Below are 21154 nucleotides of genomic sequence, written 5' to 3'. Positions count from 1 at the left end.
GTCAAACTGCTGCAGCTTTCTGCATCTGGTTTGTGTCTGCTGTGTTTTGCACTTTTTTGATGTTATTTTTACTTGCTGTTAGATTCGGGTATGACAAGGTTAGGTTCAAGAAAACAAATTTTGCAAGAACTGGCCGGATTAAAGCCTCACTGAGATGCGTCCGCCACTTTGCAGAATTAAGCGTATTTTTGGCCTGCCTGGAAAGCGTCCCCCTTCATAATATTAATAATAATGTATACGTTATTGATCCCGTGGGGAAATTCCTGTCTGCATTTACAACATTCACTCACCTACTGAGCTATCCCTGCCCTTCATAACAACTCTGAGGAAGCAGTACATCTACAGTACACACACACACACACACAGCCCCGTTCAGCTATCTTAGTGAGGACCTTCATTGACATAATGGTTTCCCTAGCCCCTTACCCTAACCCTAACCATTAAAAATGAACGCCTAACCCTTACCCTAATACCTAACCATAACCCAATTGTAACCCTGACACTAAAACCACATTTTAAGCCTCAAAAAGGCCTTCAAACTTGTGAGGACCAATTGTGTGTCCTCACAAATGACAGTTGGTTCTCACAAGGATAGTAGAATGCAGATTTCGGTCCTCACAAAGATAACACACACACACACACACACACACACACACACACACACACACACACACACACACACACACACACCTTTTCAGTGAACAATATGAACCAGATCTCCATTCAACCTCATGAGGTGGGCTTTGTAGGTCTTTAAAAAGGGGCTGTCTAACAAGACTTGTGTATCCCGTTTTTATGTCCTATCCGATTGTTCAGTCTGACGTCACTAGCCGTGTCTGGGTCTAAACTCTGCTGCAGGTCCATATATCAAACGATCACTGTGGCATTACTGAGAGTTGAAAAACTGTCTAAAGTCTTTCATCTTTAATAAAATGATCAGCGTTCTGCTCTACCAGGTGTAACAATTGAGTTTAACATCCAGGCATCCATGAAAACGGAATTTATGACATTTAACAGAGTTAGAAGTTAGCAGGGAGTTAGCTCACTAGCTTCTATCTAAATACAATATAGCATGTCCTGACTGCGGGGTTTTGGAAACAAATTAAAACGTACAGCTCTGCTATCACTTCCAGCATAAATGAAGACAGAAAACTAAACAGCAGTGACGTTTGTAGGGTTACTGAAGTTGGGCTAGCTGGTATATAATGATGTGCCACGTGACCGCTAGCGACACAGCTATGTTAGCATAATATAAACAAGCTAACTTTTTTTCCACTCGATAAAACTTAACGTGAGTGTTCTCAGTGGTCAGAAACAAATGTAATCGCATGGCAGGATGCTGTAAAAGGACCAAACTTCAGCCAGGAGAACAACTGAGATAATCCATCCACAATACGAGGTTAGTCATTCATATACTGTTGCATGGGCTGGGCTGTAGTTACATCCTAAGGTTTTAAAAACTGAGCTTAAATAAATGATTAGTGGTAATAAAAGCCGAGGGAGGTCAACAGTGATCACTGACTGTTTTAGGAGCTTTTTGAGACCAAATAGAAGAAAATACATAACATTAAACATGTTAACAACACAAAAGCCATATTAAACGCAGACTACTTTAGGCCTGGAAGTAGGATTCGTCGCGTCATCACTGAACAACCGGATAAGTGCTCTCTTTAGTTAAAACATCCTGTGTTTTCTTGTTTTTCTTCGCGTCTATTCTAGTTTCTTGACTGTCCGAGTTACCTTCCATGTGTCTGCCCTTTTTTCCTGTTTTTGGACTTCACCTCTCGTCCGTGCTGTATGACCTTGCCCTGGATTAAAGGTCTGAACTTTGAACTTTTAGTCTTCCTAATGCATTCTGAATTTTGATCCTCTTCTTCTGAGTCATTACTACCGAAGACTGACATTATCTTCAGTCACATTCTTTCGATCACTACCCAGAGCATCAGGGCCCCCTGAGCTAAGGTGGTCAGGCTTCACCACAGGCACAGCCTCCTGTAGGCCCACCACCCATAGGAGGAACCATGGGTTTTCGATTTAGTGTGCATTGAATGGCAGTCAGGGGCGGAGGAGGTCTTGATGGCCCAATTCCCGGTTGCCAAGACTAGATGTCAAACATTATAGAATTATGCATTCTTTGCTTTGGCTCGCCACAAAGTTCATGAGTTATAAATATATTATGACAGTTAAGCAGGTTAAAATATGGACTCTGGGTACCAGAGTTACCCAAAGGTTTTTTTGCCTTTCACTGTAAATAAACTACGTAGATAAGATGATATCATCTACTATGGAAGACCCCAGTTTGACTTAAATTTCATGGCTGGCGGGTTATCTTATTTGTGAAGGATCTTGTGTGGAAGTCTGTTACGGCACTCGAATCGCTGGCATACTGCAGATGCCGTTTTCAGTCAGAAGGCCCAAAGGTTCAAGTGCTGTGACCCTATTTAAAACGGCATCGATCGTTTGGAGAGCCGCCGAGGCCAGCTTCCTCTCGAAGTCATTAGTGTAATCTGTTAGCAATAATTAATGTGAATAGGAAATAATTGCATGGGGGAGCTGGGGACCAATGTGATTTGGTCTTTTCATTGATATTCACCTATTATTTGATTATCCGAGCTATAGCCTTTACTTTGAGAACAGTGTGGGAGAAAGCCACATTTGGCCGCGTGCGGATTAATCTGGAAACTAATTACAGTCAGTATGTCGAGGGGTATCTGAGATTTGACACAAGTGATGCAGTTTAACAAAACCCTCAATCAGAGCGGCGCTCGGCTTCAAGTCAAGGGCAAACTTGAGGGCTGTGGAAATGGGTTTTCCACTTCATGTTTTCAGATGGTTTTCCCACTCTGGAAAAAAAATCTGACAAAGAAGAAGGCAACTTCCTTTTGACCACGACAGAACCGACGCTGCAAACAAATACTTGCCATGTTAAAAAGTTCATAAAAGAGGACAGAACTTCAGAAGTTCTCTGGATATGTCTTTATAGAGTCTCAGAAAATCCATTATTTTAGTTTTGTTTTCTTGAAGCACATTTTCTTATAAATAATTTTTCTAAACGATTGATGGTGAAAAGACTGAGCTGTTAACATTTGGAGTTTTTGTCCTAATGACTGAAACAACTTATCCAATGTGTTTAATAAATACACTAGACCACCATCAGTGTATGGGTTATGCCACAGCTGCCCTCAATTAACAGTATTGTAATCACCAAAACCATTAATGTTTCTGTAACGGTTAATCCACCAGTATGTGAACGCTTTTTAATCCTAATGATATTTTTAATGCCAAAATATAATTATTGTTGTTATGCATGAATTTTCAAATTTAATGTTTTCCCCCCAAAAAAGCAGATTATTATTTTTTTTATTAAGAAATTACAGTAATTAGCTTGAATTCCTGAACAGAAAAATTTGCCTTAGTGATTGAAAGCTATGCTTTATTTAATTCTGACTGAGAAGTCCAGTGTGCCGCCTCAAATTTGGGTATAAAATTGTGATTTCGGTTTATTATTTGCTCCATAAATAATAATATAAGCTTTCGTTTTAAATAACTTTTTGATAGAAAAGTAAATTATTTGTATTTCCTTGTTTTTACGACAGGCGGTCTAATAAAGATGTTAAGCACTGTTGATGTAAAAATTAAAGAATTCTTGAAAGTCATAAAAAGTTGATATAAAATAAAGGAAATAAAGTCCTGAGGCTCTGTGAGGTACACTTTTGTAGACTGTAGGGACAGAAATAGACGTTGCCCTGATTCATAAAACTGCTCTGTTGGCAGTCTGCAAGTTACCTTCATCACAGCAGCACATCAAAAACACCAAATGCATCAAACGTGTTTAGAAAATTTTCTAAATAAAAAGATTTTCACCAAAGTTTTAAGAGGAAAGCTTAAGAGAGCATTTGTGTAAAAGCTAAAAGGAAAAGTGAGGCGATAACTAAATAAGCTACATGTATGTAAATGAAAGAGCTGAAATCACTTCGGTTTTGTGTAACTGCTGAACCGCGCTCTTGTCTTGCTGCAGGAGATCAGACTTTCTACAGCGTTCATTTAGATGAAACATGATTCTTCTTTTCTTCTTAGGGAGCGCTCATGCAGGAAGTGACACGCTCTGCGCTCGCCGCAGGGTTCGGATCGCTGTTCCTGCGAGCAAGCGCTTGCATGTTTTCTCTACTTCTTTCTCAGCTTTAATAGATCTGTAGAGCCACTGGGAGGAATAAACAACAAATCCAAGTTGTTTCCACACACAGTGCTGGCCTACAAGAATCTGCCTGACTGTTACAGCACACCTGATGTCTCTCCTCAGATGAAAACATGGTTCCAAGGAGATGTTCTTCCATCCCATCACATCCATACTGTCAGTTTGACTGGTGATAGCTTCACAGGTGAGAGACTAAAGTGAAACTCTAGCACAAACTCAAACAGCTAAACATTAACCAACCAACCCTGAACCTTAATTTGAGAGGTGTGAAAACCAAATGAAAAGCTAAATCTCCACATTAAGCAACATTAAAAGAAACTAGTACATGAGCTCTTAATCCTTTATTCTTATAAATAAAAAAAAATATATAATACATGGTCTAAATATCTGTGCATATAAGAAATACTTTTGTGTTTACACTCTTAACTTGTCACACTGGTGAGATCCAGGAGCTCAGTAGCAGGTAACTGAGCCCCGTTTGCTCTTTTGGTCCATTTTCTTCTGACGAGACATTCAAGAAGTGGTGAATATGTCAGAATCTTTGGTGAAACTGCAGGTGAAGAGTTTAAAAAGAATAAGGTTTGAAAAGTTCTGGTTAATGTTATCATTTCACCCTTCTGTTTACTCAGTCACCATCTACAAACTGTCACTGTAGGTCTCTGTTAACTCGTACACAAAACACTCCTTACAGGGTGAAGAAATGAGGAAGTTGGAATGTCGAGGTTTTGCCTCTCAGCATCAGTGATGTTAAGGGTTCAACATAGTCTCAGTGAAGGTTGATTGGTCAGCCGCTGGCACCTCGGTATCTGCATCAGTCAGTTATGAGTGAGGGGTTGCATCAGCCAGGTCACAGATGTCCCCTCTGATCACATTTCAAACCTTCAATAAGAGTTCTTTATCACTATGAAACACATTTGGCACAGCTATGCTGAATTTCACGCCCACTCAGGTTGATGATGGTGTTTCCACCTGACACTGCGAAGGATGTTTCTTTGCATCAAAACTTGTTGCTCTACATTCTTGTCCAAAAAAGGTCACTTCAGGCTTAAAAAAAAACCCAGGATGCTAATGCTGAGGCTTCAAACCAGTGAGTACATCATGCTAGCTGTAGCCATCTTTGAAGTACAGTTTATAGTTACAGTGTATATAAATCAACAATAACAAGAAGGAAGCGGTGCTCCTGCTCTGGAATGACAGTCAGTCATGACAACCCCACACTGGTTTCACATCCACAGGTAATACCTTCCAGTTACTTAGTCTTTGAAGCCAGGGCTTCAAAAAGCAGAGTGACATCACATTTATGTAACAGTGGTGATGTCCACCTTTTATTTACAGTCTGTGGATTTCTCATACAGGAACGACGTAGAGAATGTGATCAATTTTTAAAATAAAAGACCCCATGCATACGATAGCTGCTGCTTCGGAAACACTTCCTGTGTGATTTGAAGCTGCCAGACATGCAGTGGATGTATTACACTCACTCCACACATTTAAGTGGACTCATCCTGCAGATTTAGATTAATATAAAATATGAATCTACTAATAAATTATGAAGTATTATTTTTATAAATTAAGGTACTTAGTCAAATCTATTTACTTTCCTCAGACCCTGTTCCCTCATATGGGGACACTACATTAAGTGCTTTATAAAATCATATATAAATAAAATAATAATAGTGGGTGTACATAGGAGTGATTTTTTTTCTTGTGGAGCAGTAAAACTCTGATCTACTGGCCTGGGGAGGAGGGCTGTGTGGGAAAATGTTGGACACTGAATAGCCTTCACTGCGTGGTGCAGTGAAAATAACCATCAGAATAACTATGAGTGGTAGCAATGTAATATAAGCCTGCATTATGAACGCTGGATTAATACTAAAGAGTGGTGGTGCTTCTCCCATTGAACAGGCTGTTGTTTTTTTTCTAACTTTAAAGTGCAGTCCTAAATACACTCTGCAGGACTGGAAACCATCTACATGGGGGGTATTTTAAAGTTATAATCACTGTGTAAAGACAGGGCTCACAGACTTGTGTGGGAGGCCTCTTGTGTGACTTGTGTGCATGAATAAATCATCGAATCGCTGCTTCCATCCAGCCTCTCAGTCAGAATAATACAGTGTGTTCAGTGTCAGCTGGTTGGTCTGCAGCTTATGGAGGATTCTCCACAGAGCATATTCTATTACACCAATGCTTTTATCCCAGGCACCTCACAGCACTGCCACTCCGTGCACTTTCATGTTAGGTTTACTAATGGAAATCCTTAAGATCTCGGTGCAGCAGATCATACATGAACACCAATGATCACATCAAACAAGAAAGGATCAGCCTGGGAGACGCAGCTTACAAACTCATCATGTAGCTAATTACTGCTCTGACTTTAAAGAGCTAGTCAGCTTTCTTTGTTAATGTAAATGAATGCCACTACTTCTTAAAAATTCTTCTTCTGTCTTTCAGTCTGAAACTTTTAGATCTGAAGGTCTAAATCTTTAAAAAGGTTCTTAAAAGGTTTCTTTTTTAAAACGAAAGCTCAGTTCTTGTTTAAAACAGCAGGATATTGAAGTTTTCAACTGTTTAAAGAACTAAATATTGGATTTGGCCTGGAGACTACTTTCAGCTGGGCGTTTAATACATAATTGGTGTAAAATTATTCAAAAAGAAACTACACGTGAGGCGAAAAACAATGAAGCCATTAGGGCTTTGGAGTTGACGTCACGCTGCAATGCATTGTGGGAGCGCAGCACCATTTTAGCAGGCCACGAATCAAAACAAACACTATGTGTTGGAAGGAAGATTGCTACGAATCAAACTTAAAAGCAGCTCAAAAGAAAAGGATGTTATAGAGACAGATTGCGTCCGGATGCAAAGAGACTTTACTTGCAAAAAATAGCGTGCATTGGAAATGTTGACCCGTATGAAATACGGCAGTGGAGTAGAAACCCTGAAGACCAACCGCTATTGATTTAGCCTGATATATTCTCGTACCTTGTCTGTGGAGTCAGCACATACACGGCGAAACAATTTCGCAATTATAAATGTTTGGAGGCACACATCCAATTCACCAAGGATGGATACAAGATTTAGCTATTTTTAAGCCTCCACATTGTGAATTTGCCGTCATTCAAACAAAGGTAAGTCAGCTTGAGTACCGTAGGTAAAATGCGTTTGATTTTCCCCCGAACATTCAGATTAGTGCTAGCATAAATTCAATCATGAGGGGGAAATTACAGTGAGAACATATGGAGGCTCTGTTAGATGGATAACATAGTGAGTTCAGTGCACTGATGTGACATTGTCCTGAAGGATTAAGTCATTCTCTATGGTTAAAGAAATTGCACTAATTAATTCATATTTATTATAAATAATCCTAATTATACACCTTGCTTCCTTGTTTATGTCCCGTGTAACTCAAAATATATTCTATTTTAGTTTTAAACATTGGTTAATGCCCTGCAGAATCTCCTTTTCATATTAAGTGATTCATAATTGTCACTTAAAGTCGAACTTTATGCTTTCTCCCTGTTGAAAGTGATTACATCCTTGCCTTACATACTTTAGGTTCATTTTTTGCGGGCGGGTTTCTGAAAAAGAAAAAGAGGCAGATTTAGAATATAACATGCAGCGTTCTATAGATGGATACATAAAAAGATTAAAAATTACATGTATGTGCTAAATTTCTATACACTTTATTTGTTACATTTATGATAAATGGATTTGAAAGTAGATAAAACACATTTGTGTCGGCCTTGGGTCATTAGAGTTTTTGTCTTTAAATTAACTTTGTCTGTGTGGTTTTCAGGTACTGCACTCTCAAAGACTGAATGAACCAGCATTGCAGCCATGGGTCATTGTGAGCATCACAGGGAAGGTTGAAGACGTCCACTGCACCTACTGTATATGGCCAGAAACTGCAGTTCTTCTAATGACCACTTGAGGGTCCAGTAGGGAATCAGTCCACATAGAGTCCCATGTTAAAATATTCAACTTTACAGCAGAAACAAGCATGTTTACAGCCTCGGGCATCTTTGCAGTAACAAAAATCTGACATAAAAGAATAATAAATGTTAGAGCTACAAGAAAACCTGATAAAAATAAGAAGATACTGACAAATCCGGTGATCTGGTGACTTCTTTAGTTTTGCCCTAAAAGCAAACACGTGTTCGTCTTTATTCTTTAAACATTGAGTGGTACTGTTAGCAGACCAATACCAGTATATATCTTAGGATCTATACTGGTTTGCACTGGGAGCAGCAGTTCCAGGAATTATTCTGGGGCCAGAATCAGGCAGGAGGAGAAGAGGGAAACCACAAAAGAAGTTCATGGATGTAGTGAAGGAGAACATGCAGAGGGTTGCTGTGACAGAGGAGGCGATAGGAGATAGAGGCCAATGATCCACTGTGGCGACCTCTAAATAAATGCACCATATAAGCCCACCCACTCACTCTGCATGGGGATAAAAGTTTGTATAATTTAGCTGTCTGCTTGACTTCCCCTCAGATTGTTTTTGTTGTTAGAGCCTTTTGGAGCGTTCGTCCATCTTGTATATACAGTCTATGTAAATGATTCTTTAACAACAGTTAAGAAGTGTGGTTGTTTCTGTTGTTCAAAAGTGAGAGTTGGCACTCATGTCTAAGTGTTATATCTCAGCCATAGGTTTAACTTGAAGAAGATACACCTGATTGTCACTTCTGGCTCAAAAAACCCAAAAGTAAAGTGACTGTGGCTACATCTATCTTTTATTTACAGTCTGTGGGTTTTCCAACAGCAGGAGAGTGTACTTGAATGCGAATGAACATCAGGTTATCCAGAGGAATTTGTGGATACACACAATACAGCAGGATCAATGTATTGGTGGTTTTCCATTGGACTGGATATGTGGATCCTAATTCTTCCATTTCCCCTTCCTTGTTTTACATTTGCTGTCTATTTAAAACCTAAAGTGTGAAAATCATGACATGCCCGAGGCACTGAAGTGGTAATTTGCAATTAAGCCATTTTCACTGCTGCTGAACCAGCCCGCTGATCAGCAGACCATTCAGACACAAGGACAATGTACTTAAGCTTCCATGGACTCTTAAGTTCACTTTCAATTTCACAGTCTCATCAGAATTCGTCCATGCATCTCTCAAAGCTGCCCAAAGCAAGGTTACACTCATTCAGCCGCTCCTCAGACCAGCTTTCTGCGCTCGGGTCTCTTAAAAACAGCTTCCATCCTCTCTGATCGAGCCTCATTCAAACCACTGTCTCATCCACCTCCTCATCTACAAGGCTTCCAATTGTTAATACTTCTCCCTCATTCATAGCTCGCTGTTTTTTCTTTGTTGTCTCACCTTCAGGTCTTCACTGCTGCTGAGTTTTGCCTGCTGGGCTCAAAAGATGCAGCTCATTTTAGTGTCAGCAGGAGTGAAACGACAGAAAAAAACCAAGGCAAACTGACTGTACTGTAGGTAGTGAAGTGTATGGAGGACCAAAGCTGTCGAAATAAAACTGTGAAATAAAACAATAATGAAATGGCCTGGTAAATAAATGGTAATGAACAAATATGATATCAAGTGCACCGCAGATATCAAAATAACCTTTATTTAAAATGTAAAAATTATATTTCTGCTTTAAATTGATTCTGTATTTGTTAACTTTTGTATTTGTTGCTGTAGTGAAGTCGGAGCTCAGCCTGAAGGTTGAATCTGGTGATTTACTGGTTCATCTGTGCTCCTACCGGTGAGTGTATAAATAACATGGACTCTGCATTTTCATGTCTCAATATAAGTTGATATTTCTTTCAAGCGAAGCGAAGTGCTAAGTTATCAGCTAATGCAGGCATACGTGATTAGAAAGCTGCACCCACAAAGTGTACAGGTCCATAGCACAGACTTGGATAACTGCTAATCTGTGCAAAGTAACAGATTAATAGCAGGTTAGATTGTTTGTCATAGAATTGCATTAGAAAGTGCTCTTAAAAGCTCCAGCATCACAAACACCTTGGAGAGGTCCAGATCAAAGATTCAGATTTAAACTTAGTAGACAGCTAGATGCTAAAACTGTTTGGTGTAGCAGACAGTAGACATGAGTATTTCTGCTGTAAACTTGAGTGTTTTAACACAGAGATGCCTAAGTGCCTTAAACTGGAATTCTTTTCAATGGCCACCAGGGGGTGCCTCTTCTGGTTGCAAAAACACTTCAGGTTCTCTGTGCTGACCTGTGGAAACAGTTTCCTGATGGCTTCATGGGCTCAGTCACACAATTCAGGTCGTACTTCTCTCTTTTCTGATAATGTTCTGTCCTGCTTCCTGGTCTTCCACGAAAACAGAAGTCTCTTTTCTTATTTCTTCTTATTATTAATATTTATATACATTTATTAGTTTCAGTTTTCCATATAGGTGTGCTGCCGCACTTTAATATTTAATATCGTTAATATTTATGTTAAAAAAAAATGCTGATTAAAGAAAGTTAACACTGATTTACATGACTGCAAATTTCCAGTTCAGCTTTCTGAGCTTTGTTAGAAGCAGAAAATCTGTGCTTGTGAACCGTATGCAAAAGAGGTTACTGAGAAAAGCTGTTGTTTGTGTTGTAGATCGCACCTGTCTTGTAAATCTACATGCATTTTCCAGCACTTCAAAAATAAATTGGACTTTGTTATATGACTTCACAGAACTGCAAAATCAAATGCTGTTTGAAGCCCTTCAAAGGGTCAAATAAATTTGACTTTATTATGTATTTGCCTTTATCTGTCACTGCAGCTCTACCAGGAAGTTGATCTGAGGAAAGAAACACCTGCCACTGTTTAAACAACCTCGCATCACCGTCTCTCTCGAGTATCGCTCGGCGGCTGAAGTGTAATAACACGGAGACAGACGACCCTGTGACAGAGCAGTGAGACTTTTAACGGTGATGGCTCTCTGGCACAGAGTCAACTGTAGGCAAGGATGCTGTTGTAAACAGTCCAACTGTTTAATAAAAAACAGCCAGAGGTGTCATGGCCAGATCCTAGAAGAAAAGAAGGCACTGGCAGCGTGTACCCGCATGTCATAGTGGTCCTTAAGCATACTATAGGGCTACTATAGGGACTACTGCACATGTGTGAGATTAACCAGCTGAACATCAACTAAAATGGAAAATTATTTTAAAAATTACAGTGTGTAAAATTTAGATCTCAGTAAATTGCAGATTTTTTGACTGGATCTGGAGCTTCTCTCTGTCTGTGTAAAGTGAATTGGTGTAATCAACTGTTTAACTCAGCTGTCAATGCCGGGTGAGAAGTGTGCACCTTTATTTACTCTGGAAGAGGTTGTAAAGGAGTGAGACGTGGCCAAAGAGTCAGAGAAGAACGTTTCTGTTGGTAAGTGCTGCTATATTTGCAGCTGTTAGCTTCTGTTAGCTGCTCTTAGTGAAATTGTCTAAAGTGAATATAACTTTGCTGGGCTCTGACACTTAGTAATAACCTCTTATACAATGTGAGAATATAATGAAACTGTTTGATTTTTAGGACTCTTGAACCTAACATTAGCCGAAATAATGTACCAGCTGCAGCTGTTGTTTAAGGCTCTTTTCAGCTGTCTGGGGATGGGAGGGTCGTGGCCAGTTTCTAGCCACGCACGTAAAATGCGATTAGCTGTGATGGTGATTTCCTTCCCACCCAGTTTATGAGAATGCTGGTCAACATGACTACACACTAATCTGTGTATATTTATGAGTACTACATAAAATTAAATAACCTAAAAAAAATTACTGACTGCACTTTTTAAAGGGAAATTTTGACTACAGAACCCAGGTTGTGTGTTTATTTCACTGAGGTTGGGCACGCACAGGAGGAAGTTACCGATGCGAAACACTCAAACAACAGTAAACGAGCCTACAAACGGCCACATAGGACTCAAACTCCAGTTGCCTGGGTGAAAGTCCAGCAAACACTTTGTATCAAACACTGCAGAAACAAGTAATGAAATAAAAGCCTAAAGTAATCAACCACTAAGACTGGGTGATTAATCAAGTCTTAAAATCAGTCATGATTTTTGGTAATGAGCGATTATCAAAATAAGATAATTTTCACTATAAAGCTCGTGTTTTTTTCTTTTCATGCAGATAAAGTTACAAAGTTAAAGCACTCCCCTTCACCTGTACAGTGGTGTTTTGTCACCCACTCCTGTTTCAACTTTGTGACTGACGTGTTTGTTGGCTGTGGGACTTCACGTGGTTATGTCAAGACATACCACAGTGGATGCCGTGGGCTGGCAGGGATTCAATTTGGCCCAGTGAGACGACCTTTATGTTGGAAAACACTTGATAATCTGGATCTGCTGCTATAAGTATTGTGGTGGGGCGTGGTCTGCGGTGCCGCTGCAGGGGAGGCGGACGCACCTGAGTGTTGTAGTTGTTGGCAAGTGTAATAAAAGTGTGTTTCTGAATGAATAATAATAATTGGATTAAATGAGATGAGAGTTGTTGACTGAAATATAAATTCTGGTTGTTTTCGCCTCTCACTCTCCCTTGTGCTCTTTCTAAGACTCTAAATCTCTTGAGACCTCATCAGCAGCATAAAAAATCCCCAAAAGAGCCTGAATAACCTCATTGTTCCTTTTCAGACTTTTTTCCATCTTGCTTCTGGTAGCTTGCTGAGTTTATACAATTGGTCATCTCTTAGTTTAAGCAGCCACACCAATGAGCTTTTGAAGGATCTCTCAGGACTTCTTTATCCCTCAATAAGGATCCTGAAAGTCCCACCTGATAGTTCCTGCAGTAGAAATCATCTCTACAGGGGTGATCATCTTAAAAATAAATGTATGAACAAGGACAATATAAATCAGAGCAGGTACCTGTGAACATGGAAATGTTTTTCTTATTTATGCATCTCCTTCTTTGTTCTCCTTTGGCTCTAGTGGTCCTGCAGTAAAAGGCACAGCAGACTAACAGCTAGAGAAAAAAACGATTTGTTTTGTCTCTCGCTTGTTATCTCCTGAGCTGTGAGCGGCGTTGCTGTTACCTCACTCGGAGTCAGTCAACCTGACGGGGAACAGGTGTGCTGTCGTAGTGATTACGGAACCTAACAAGCACAACTCGCAGTCAAAAACAAATTTTCCATTTCAATAATTCATACATAATTACCCCTGTGTTACCCGACAAATTGATACACAGCCAGAGTGTCATGTCTCCAATATCAGAGCCCTCCACATTACCTTCTCCACATCGCTGATTGTCCCTCCGCTATGGGGACAATGAAATGACACATTTCATTTTTTTCAAGGGCTCTCTGCAGCTGGATCAGAGTGCAGGGGCTAATGGGTTTTGGCCTCTTTGCTCCCACTTTGTGGAAGTACGAAGGCCGTGATCTTTTGTTGCTGTAATCACACCGGTCCTCTGCTGCCCGAGCTCATCACCACACCAGGTGATGACAAAGAAAGACGGGACCCAAAATAATAATGAACATGAAATATTTGTGTCTGATGCCACCGACTGTGCACCACAGAGATGGTTAGGAACTATGAGGGTGTTTAAAATCATTCCCACTAGCTTATATATCAAATATAAATATGTCAGTAGACTAATTTTGGGTAAATGTCACCCTTATGGCACTGCAAGAACTAAATGAAAGTGTCACGTCTACAGAAAAGCGTCACTGCAGAGAAAAACTGAGTTGGAGAGCATTTTGGGTTTCAAAACTTTAACCCACATAATCAGTGCTGTAGAAGATCAAATCACAGATGGCAGCCACTGCAAAGCTGCACTTTCTGGACACGTTTTCATTCTTGTAGCAGAAGAAGGATGGACACAAACTAAACTGCCTGTGAACAGTTCGTGCATGATTTGAGTAGAGAGGTCTTATTTAGTATAGATTTTAGGTGTTTAGGTGTTTTAAGGTGTACAAGTGCAGACGTGCCACCTGTTCAGCTCCTCCTGGTAAAAAAATCTAATCGGTCAGTTTTTTTACTCTTTTTCATGCTGCTGTAACACAAGAATTTTCACCCATGGAGTCAATAAAGTATCTATCTTTCTAAATGAGACATCTCCAAACCATCTAAACCTTTATCCTCATTATTATTGAGTCATCCTACTTGAGGGCTCTTTCATTCCTGTAGCGACACCTTGGTTCATGTTACCGGCAATAAGTCAGTCAGTAAGTCTTTTGTCTCGTCTCTAGCTTTCTGCAGCTGGTGTAGTTTCTCTTGAATTCAGCCAGTGACAACCTCCAGCTCACACCGGATGAGCAGGATGAGCTTGGGCACCTCCACGTGGCGCAGAAAAGGGACAATCCCCGAAACTGGGCATAAGCTGAAGGAGTGGGACGTGAGTGGAGTCAAAGAATGTCAGATGGATTGATACCAGGCTATGGTGGTGAAGAGGGCGAGGATGGAGGTAAAGGTTAATCTTTGACCCCATCCTGACCTATGGCCCTGAGCTGTGGGAGACAGAAACAGGTGGATGTTGCCACAGAGTAGAGCTGCTACTCCATTAGTCAGTTGCGATAGAAAGAGCACTAGGACTCTGAGCACCTCCCAGGTGAGGTGTTTTGGGGTTTTCCACCAAGAGAGCCTGGGGCAGAGCAACAACACAAGGAAGAGGTTATGTCTCTGAGCTGGTTTGGTTTCTCGTCATAGAGCTGGAGAAGGTGAGTGGGGAAAAGCTTGGATGAGCAGTAGAAAATGGTTGGAAAGCATCTACTCTGTATCTGTCTTTATGATTTTAAGTAAGCATTTTCTTTACCACGACTGAGATGCAAACTCTCCACCTTCAGTGAATTCTTCAGTAAGTCAGAAGTACAAAAAAAAGTTTGTTGCTTAGCTGCACAGTGGGAGGTCTCATCAGTAACTTTTCTCCAGATGACGACAGACACAAAGTTTGAATCAATCATTTAAAATGCAAGTCTTGTTCTCAAAACTTTTGTTTGTGACTTTACTGGAGATAAATATAACAACTGCGGTTAATATTCAAGCTTCGGGCGGTGTGAGATAATTATCTTACACTACTAATGTAGCCTCCTGGATTACTGGGAATGCTGCATTAGTAAATTAAAGGCTTGGCATTTGGCACATAAAAGTTTTTTTTTGTCATGCTGCCAGCAATGTTGGGTTATTAATATTCTGAACTTTTTTCTGCCACAAAAAAAAAAAAAAAAAAAAATCATCCAAAGCACAAAAGTTTGGGATTCAACATCCACACTGACAAACAGATGACAGTAAAGTTTATTTTCTGGACCGAGAATGATCTAATAAGTATTTAGCTGAGTGATTAATGTGAGGAAAGAGAGTTTAATCAGTGGAAATTCGGCTGAAAATGGCGGAGGATGGAGAGACAGACTGCAGGTCAAACAGTCGATCCTCTGATAAGAGAAGCTCGAGAAACAAACTCAACTCAATAAACTTCACACGCAAACACAAAACGAGCAGCCAAATTAACAAGAAGTCGGGTTTAATGAGAGGAAAAAGTCTGTAGGTACAGTACTTCTTTCCAGCACAAGCAGCTGAGCATCTCTGCAGAGATGCAGACGCTTCTTCTGCCAGTCTGACCTTTAACGAAAAGGTTAAAGATGAAGGACGGCGTGTCCAACTCTGCTGAGCTCGCAGCTTGCTTAACAGCCTGGAGTGGGAATTGTTGGACCTTCCTGTAAAATTTCCTTGAAGGAAATTGAAGAAATATGTTTTTGCTAATTACCAGTTCAGTCTGTGACAGCAGACTGGTCCCCTGACCCCAATGTTTGTCAGAGGGGAGGAATTATGCTGCGATCTCTGATAATCCAAAAAGACCTTTTGAAACTTCCTCCCTGCTTTCTGCGTAACGACTACAGCATGAGGCTCAGAAACTCACGTCATTAGGATTCAAGGAGTTTTGCTCTGGCTTAAATTCCTCTGCAAGTCTGTTCAAGACCAATCCAAAGCACTATTTCAGTACCCAGCAGGTAGAAAAGCATGCTGTCGCTGTCAGTCACGCCTCTGCCCCACACACTCAGATTTCACCCCTTTAACCTCAACATCGACCAGGTCACCAGCGACCTCTCTGAGGGTACAGTTAGGATTTTCTTTAGCCAAATAAAGTCTCACACAAAGTTTGTGAAGTTTGGATGTTCTAAGTATAGAAGGCTTTTATAACCCTGACCCTTACTGGGTCACTGAGTTTGGTTTGTAACTTGCTTTAATCGGTTGTGTTTGTTTTTTGCTCTAATTTTGTTCTTCTGTCTGGCTTCAGTAACCAAAAGACTTTCCTAGTATGTTTAATATAACATACTGTGAAATGTGCAAATTTCCTGTAAATGTTTGATCTAATTTCACATAATGATGCAGAATAATTTTGAGACTTGGAGGAGAAAATGAAAGAAGTTCGTCTCTCACGTCCGGGCACGATATGTATGATTTCCAGAGACCTGGCAGTTTAAGGCTTCTTGGGCTGGAATCTGCTCGTTTTTCCAGGTGTTAAAGTTTTAATACCCCTCAGCAGCTGCATGGTATAGTAGTTATATTAGTTACTGCAGATTGAGGGTCCAAATACCAGTCAGGGCATGCCTCTGGTCAGGGTCTCAGGACAGACCCCTAATGCTGCTCAGCCTGAGAGTATGACTGAGAGACACAACTAACAGAAAAGCACACAGCTGGGTTTGTTTCCCCCTCAGGCCGTTTGCTGTTCATCATCTCCACTCTCTCCCCCCACCTTCCTGTCTCCTGTCGCTATTAGATATAAAAAGAAAGACTTTATTTATCCCAAAAGTGGGAAAATTAACTGCTTTCCAGCAGCCAAAACATCAAAAACAAGTTAGCTTAATGAAATAAATACAAGATCACCACAGCAGGTAGCTCCACATGTATGATTTGGCAGATTTGTACAACAGACACCCTTTCTGACATAACACCGTAGGGGATTTGTGTCTCCTGCTGGTATTGAACCAGCAACGTTTACAGTATGGAGCCAGTAAATTAATAAGAAATACAATGAATACAGATGTTGTGCAAATGTTTAAGACAGTGTTGAGCTGCATGTGCAGTAAGAGGTCAGCATGGTCAGGATCCATTAATTATCCACATCCATTCACCACACCCACGCTCGTTAGGATGAGCCCCCCGTCAGCTGATGGAGGAATCCAAACAATTTGCAATGAAGCAATAATTCTGAATAAAATGCATCTGAATTATATAAAATCCAAGTTTTGTTCATTCAAAAAACGAATCATTAAAGAAAATGTGATTGGTATGTAATAAGATTACTTAAAATCAGAATTTTGGGTGCAAATATTTTTCTTGCTGGTAGAAATCAGATTTAAAGTCTGGAAAACGAAAAAATTCATGTCCATGTGCACATTTTTCCACAGGAATGAGTTTTGTGCGCACAGGAAAAGCGGTATCAGTTTAAATAATAATAAAGGGTTGTTTAAAAAGAATTTATAAAGTGCTTTGAAAAGCAGGTGAAAGTAGAAAGCTTACAGGCTAGATGAAAATGAAAAGGCTGAATAAAATAAAGTTAAAAAGAAAGAAAAACATGAAGATGCAAAATAGAAATGAAATAATTCAGATGAAGGAAAATGGCTAGATACAAAATCTATAAAAGACATGTGGTGGCATCACACAAAATCAAAGGGATCTTGCTCAAAAAATGAAGTATATTAAGTAGTCTTACTTTTATCTTTGAAGGAAGTGCGTGTTTTGTGGATTGACTGAAAGCGTCAATCCACAAAACACAACAAATATTTTATCAAATCTGCAAACAAATTACACATTTTTGAGAGTTTTCTGTTCAATGAATGCTAAATCAAAACTGAAAGAAGTGAAGGAATACCCCAAAAAGCTGAGAACGGCATCGCTGCAGCCTTCTAGAATTAATCAAAGTGTGTGGTGTAGTAGCCCGCTGCACAGTGATTTGCAGAGCAGGTATTCAGCAGTACAGCACACTTGTCATGTGTTTGTAGTTGGCTTCAATGAGCACGAGCGTTCCTGCTGGTACAGTGACAGCGAGAGATCCTCAGCGCACGCTAATAACGCGTTTCTATCAGCAGAGCTAAAACCTGTTTGAATTCAGGGCTCAAATAAAGGGTAACAAACCGTGCTCTGCCATCTCTGCATTCAGCAGTCAGTTCGAAATACAAACAGAAGCACCTGTCCATCAAAAAAAATGTCAATTATTTATGGGAGAATCATCAGCTGACCTCAGAACAGCAGAGAAACTTCATGAATCTGTTATTTTTTGTTTCTTTCCACTGCAACACATCTCTGCTGTGCAGACCAGCTGAACTCGTCTAGCAGAACATGTGCTATCGTTGGCTGTTCAGTTTCTCAACACTCAAATTGCCATTAAATCAGAGTTTAGGAGATTTTAATTAGTTAGAGATTTTATTCATGCTGAGTGATTAAATCTAACTTGATATAACTGTTTGGAAAGTGTGACACAGCCGACCGTGACTTTGATCAGTTGCAGATGAGTCAGCCCATCAGAGAACAGCACTCAGACTCATTATTACTTGGCACTGAGAAGAGTAGACATGTGGCTCCTGTCAGCATGATTACTCACATCTAATAAAAAACACAGACACCTGTGGAGCCGACACAGCTGCATGAAAAGTAAAATTAAACTACACAGGGGACCATCGCTTCCATGACGTGCCCTCAGCGTCATGACTGACCCTAATGCTAGATTCGATAAGCCACAGACCCGAGCCCAGAATACTGCAACAGCTGCACACCTGCAAGCCACTCTGCAACCCTCCTCCACACCAGCTAATCCATTTCTTACCTTCGGGGAGATTTAACTCTGCTCTGCAGTTAATATGTATGGAAACGTGGTTTTTGCACAATTTAAGCTAACATAAGCTAGCATGAATCCCAAGAAGGAAACTTTTCCTGTAATTTTAATTTTTATTCTCATAAAATCCTGATTTAGAAAAATATTTTCTTTTGCAACATAAACTTTTAAACTTTTTATTCATATCAGCTTCAAACTTTATTACAGCAACTCTCTGAACTTCAAACTAGGAAAACAAATGATTGGATATTTGAAACTGAATTATTAACAGGTCTGTGCAGAGTGAACTTAAACACGGCATTAATACCTTTATTTTATTTTTGTTTAATTTTATATCTGTAACACATAAATCTATAATTATGTACATTGCATTATGAGCTTTTTTGAACTTTTAAAGTCATGCTAAAAACATGTAGGCTATGATCTCCACTGCAGTTAGAAAGCAAAATATTTTTGACTCGGCTGTTCTGAATTGAGGTTGATGACTTCGATAATGAGAATTACTCTGGATCGCACAAATGTATCATTTTTTTAAACCTTTGATGCTTTTCAATCAAAATAAACATCACAAAAATGAAAAAGATAATATTTTGATTTTTTTCAGATGAAGAAACTTTATTATTGCTGTCATGTTAGCTGACCTGAGATGTAAAGAAGTGTTTAAAAAGGAATGTTCTGCACTCAGCTTCACATCTGTTCGGGTTTCTAATGAGCTGCTTTATTTCTAAATGCTGAAAATGATCTCATTTAAGCCTCACTTTCCTTTTAGCCCTCTGCAGTGTGTATGGGGAAGCCTGTCACTGTTTCTGGGAAAGAAAAAAACTGTTTGTGCAGTTTGTTAGTTAAAGCTTCACTCACTGATAGGTGTAATAAGAGCAATTAAGAATAAATTTAGTCAATAAATAACAAATGAAGACAGACAGTTACTAATGTTCCCATAACTACTTTAAATGCTTTTAATTTTCTTTTGACTTTTGCAGCTTGCCTCCAATTTCATCGGTGTTTGTCTCGGCATAGTCTTGCCTTTTGTCTTATTCTGTCTCAACCAAAGCTTCTTTCCAAAGATTTTTGCTGGTGCAATAACTAGGCTTCCTACAAAGCTTTGTTTCATGTTTCAGACAGCATGAAACTAACAGCTGACAACATTCTGGGCCTGTATCTGTAAATGCTTTTGTTTGGAAGATATAACAGCAACAAATGAGACATTAAAAGGTCTTAAAAGTCTTAAAATAGTTTTTAAGATTATTTAATGTTTCTGATGCTGAGATAATACCAAAGATGAGTACCAAAAGCTGATAAATGACTTCATTCTAGTCTGTTTTAATTAAGATTGGATTTCTCAACCCTGACTTACGCCAAACCATATGATTTAAAACCTTCTGGACAAACAGTCTCTGTTAGCTGAATCACCTCAATTATTAATAAGAAACTGACAAAATAACAAGCCTGAGCTTGGCTGTTACTGGCATCTGTGATTGATAATGTGACTTCTAACCCGCTTTCATGTCCAGATTATTTGAAACTGTTATTAGCAAAATGTTCACATTAGTGTCGCCCACCCAACTGTCCCGATGCAGGTGGCACTTTTAATTGGCCGGGTGAGGCAGGGGTTGTTAGTCAAAAGGCTTCCTGTCAGGGTTAACTCTTTCATTTATTACCAAACTATTGAACTTTACTGTGCTGCTATAACTTCAGTTTTGTTTTTTTGATACAGAATTCAATTTTGGGATTGCTGTGATCCTCGTGTTCCCCGCCTTATCTAGGCTAATGTATTAGCTTAAGTCGCTGGTTAATGCCTCCAGGTGACAAAAAGTAATATTAGAATTCAGTTGGAGTAAAATTAGAGACTACCTAAAGAAAGTAAGACCAATAGTTGCCCTTTAACCCCTCTGTGTTCATGTGTTGCTGGCTTATTGTGTTAATTTTTAAAAGCTGTGCAGAAGATGAAAACCTGCTGATAAAAGCTAACTGCTAAAAGCTAACAAGCTAAAACAGTCATGCTATGATTCTCTTTGGGTCTATCACTGCAAGACCTTAAGATTTTAGTCATTTTCGACATGAAAGAAGTTTATGTGCATCTTTGAAGTTATACAGTACAGCTGGCGATGGAGGTCAACAAACTGAGCAATCAACTGTCATCACAGCTAACTGAAAAAATGGAAAAAAAAAAAAAAAGCTAAGGTTTTAACCTCAGGAGTTTTCCAATTAGAAAAACATGCTCGCCTCTGTCTCCCATTTCTGCACCACTAC

General features: G+C 39.6%; 1 protein-coding gene across 1 annotated transcript in view; it reads right to left on the bottom strand.

Moving 5' to 3' along the window:
- The window catches only part of LOC146651510 (nck-associated protein 5-like), a 90614-nt gene that overhangs the window by 24932 nt on the left and 44528 nt on the right, over positions 1-21154 (bottom strand). The window lies entirely within an intron of this gene.

This window comes from Rhamphochromis longiceps, linkage group LG16, assembly GCF_057381845.1.
Source record: "Rhamphochromis longiceps isolate RC_006_pf linkage group LG16, R_longiceps_female_GT1.1, whole genome shotgun sequence".
Taxonomy (NCBI): Eukaryota; Metazoa; Chordata; class Actinopteri; order Cichliformes; family Cichlidae; genus Rhamphochromis; species Rhamphochromis longiceps.
Note: the sequence above shows the minus strand (reverse complement) of the source record. Positions and strands in the feature narration are given on the sequence as shown.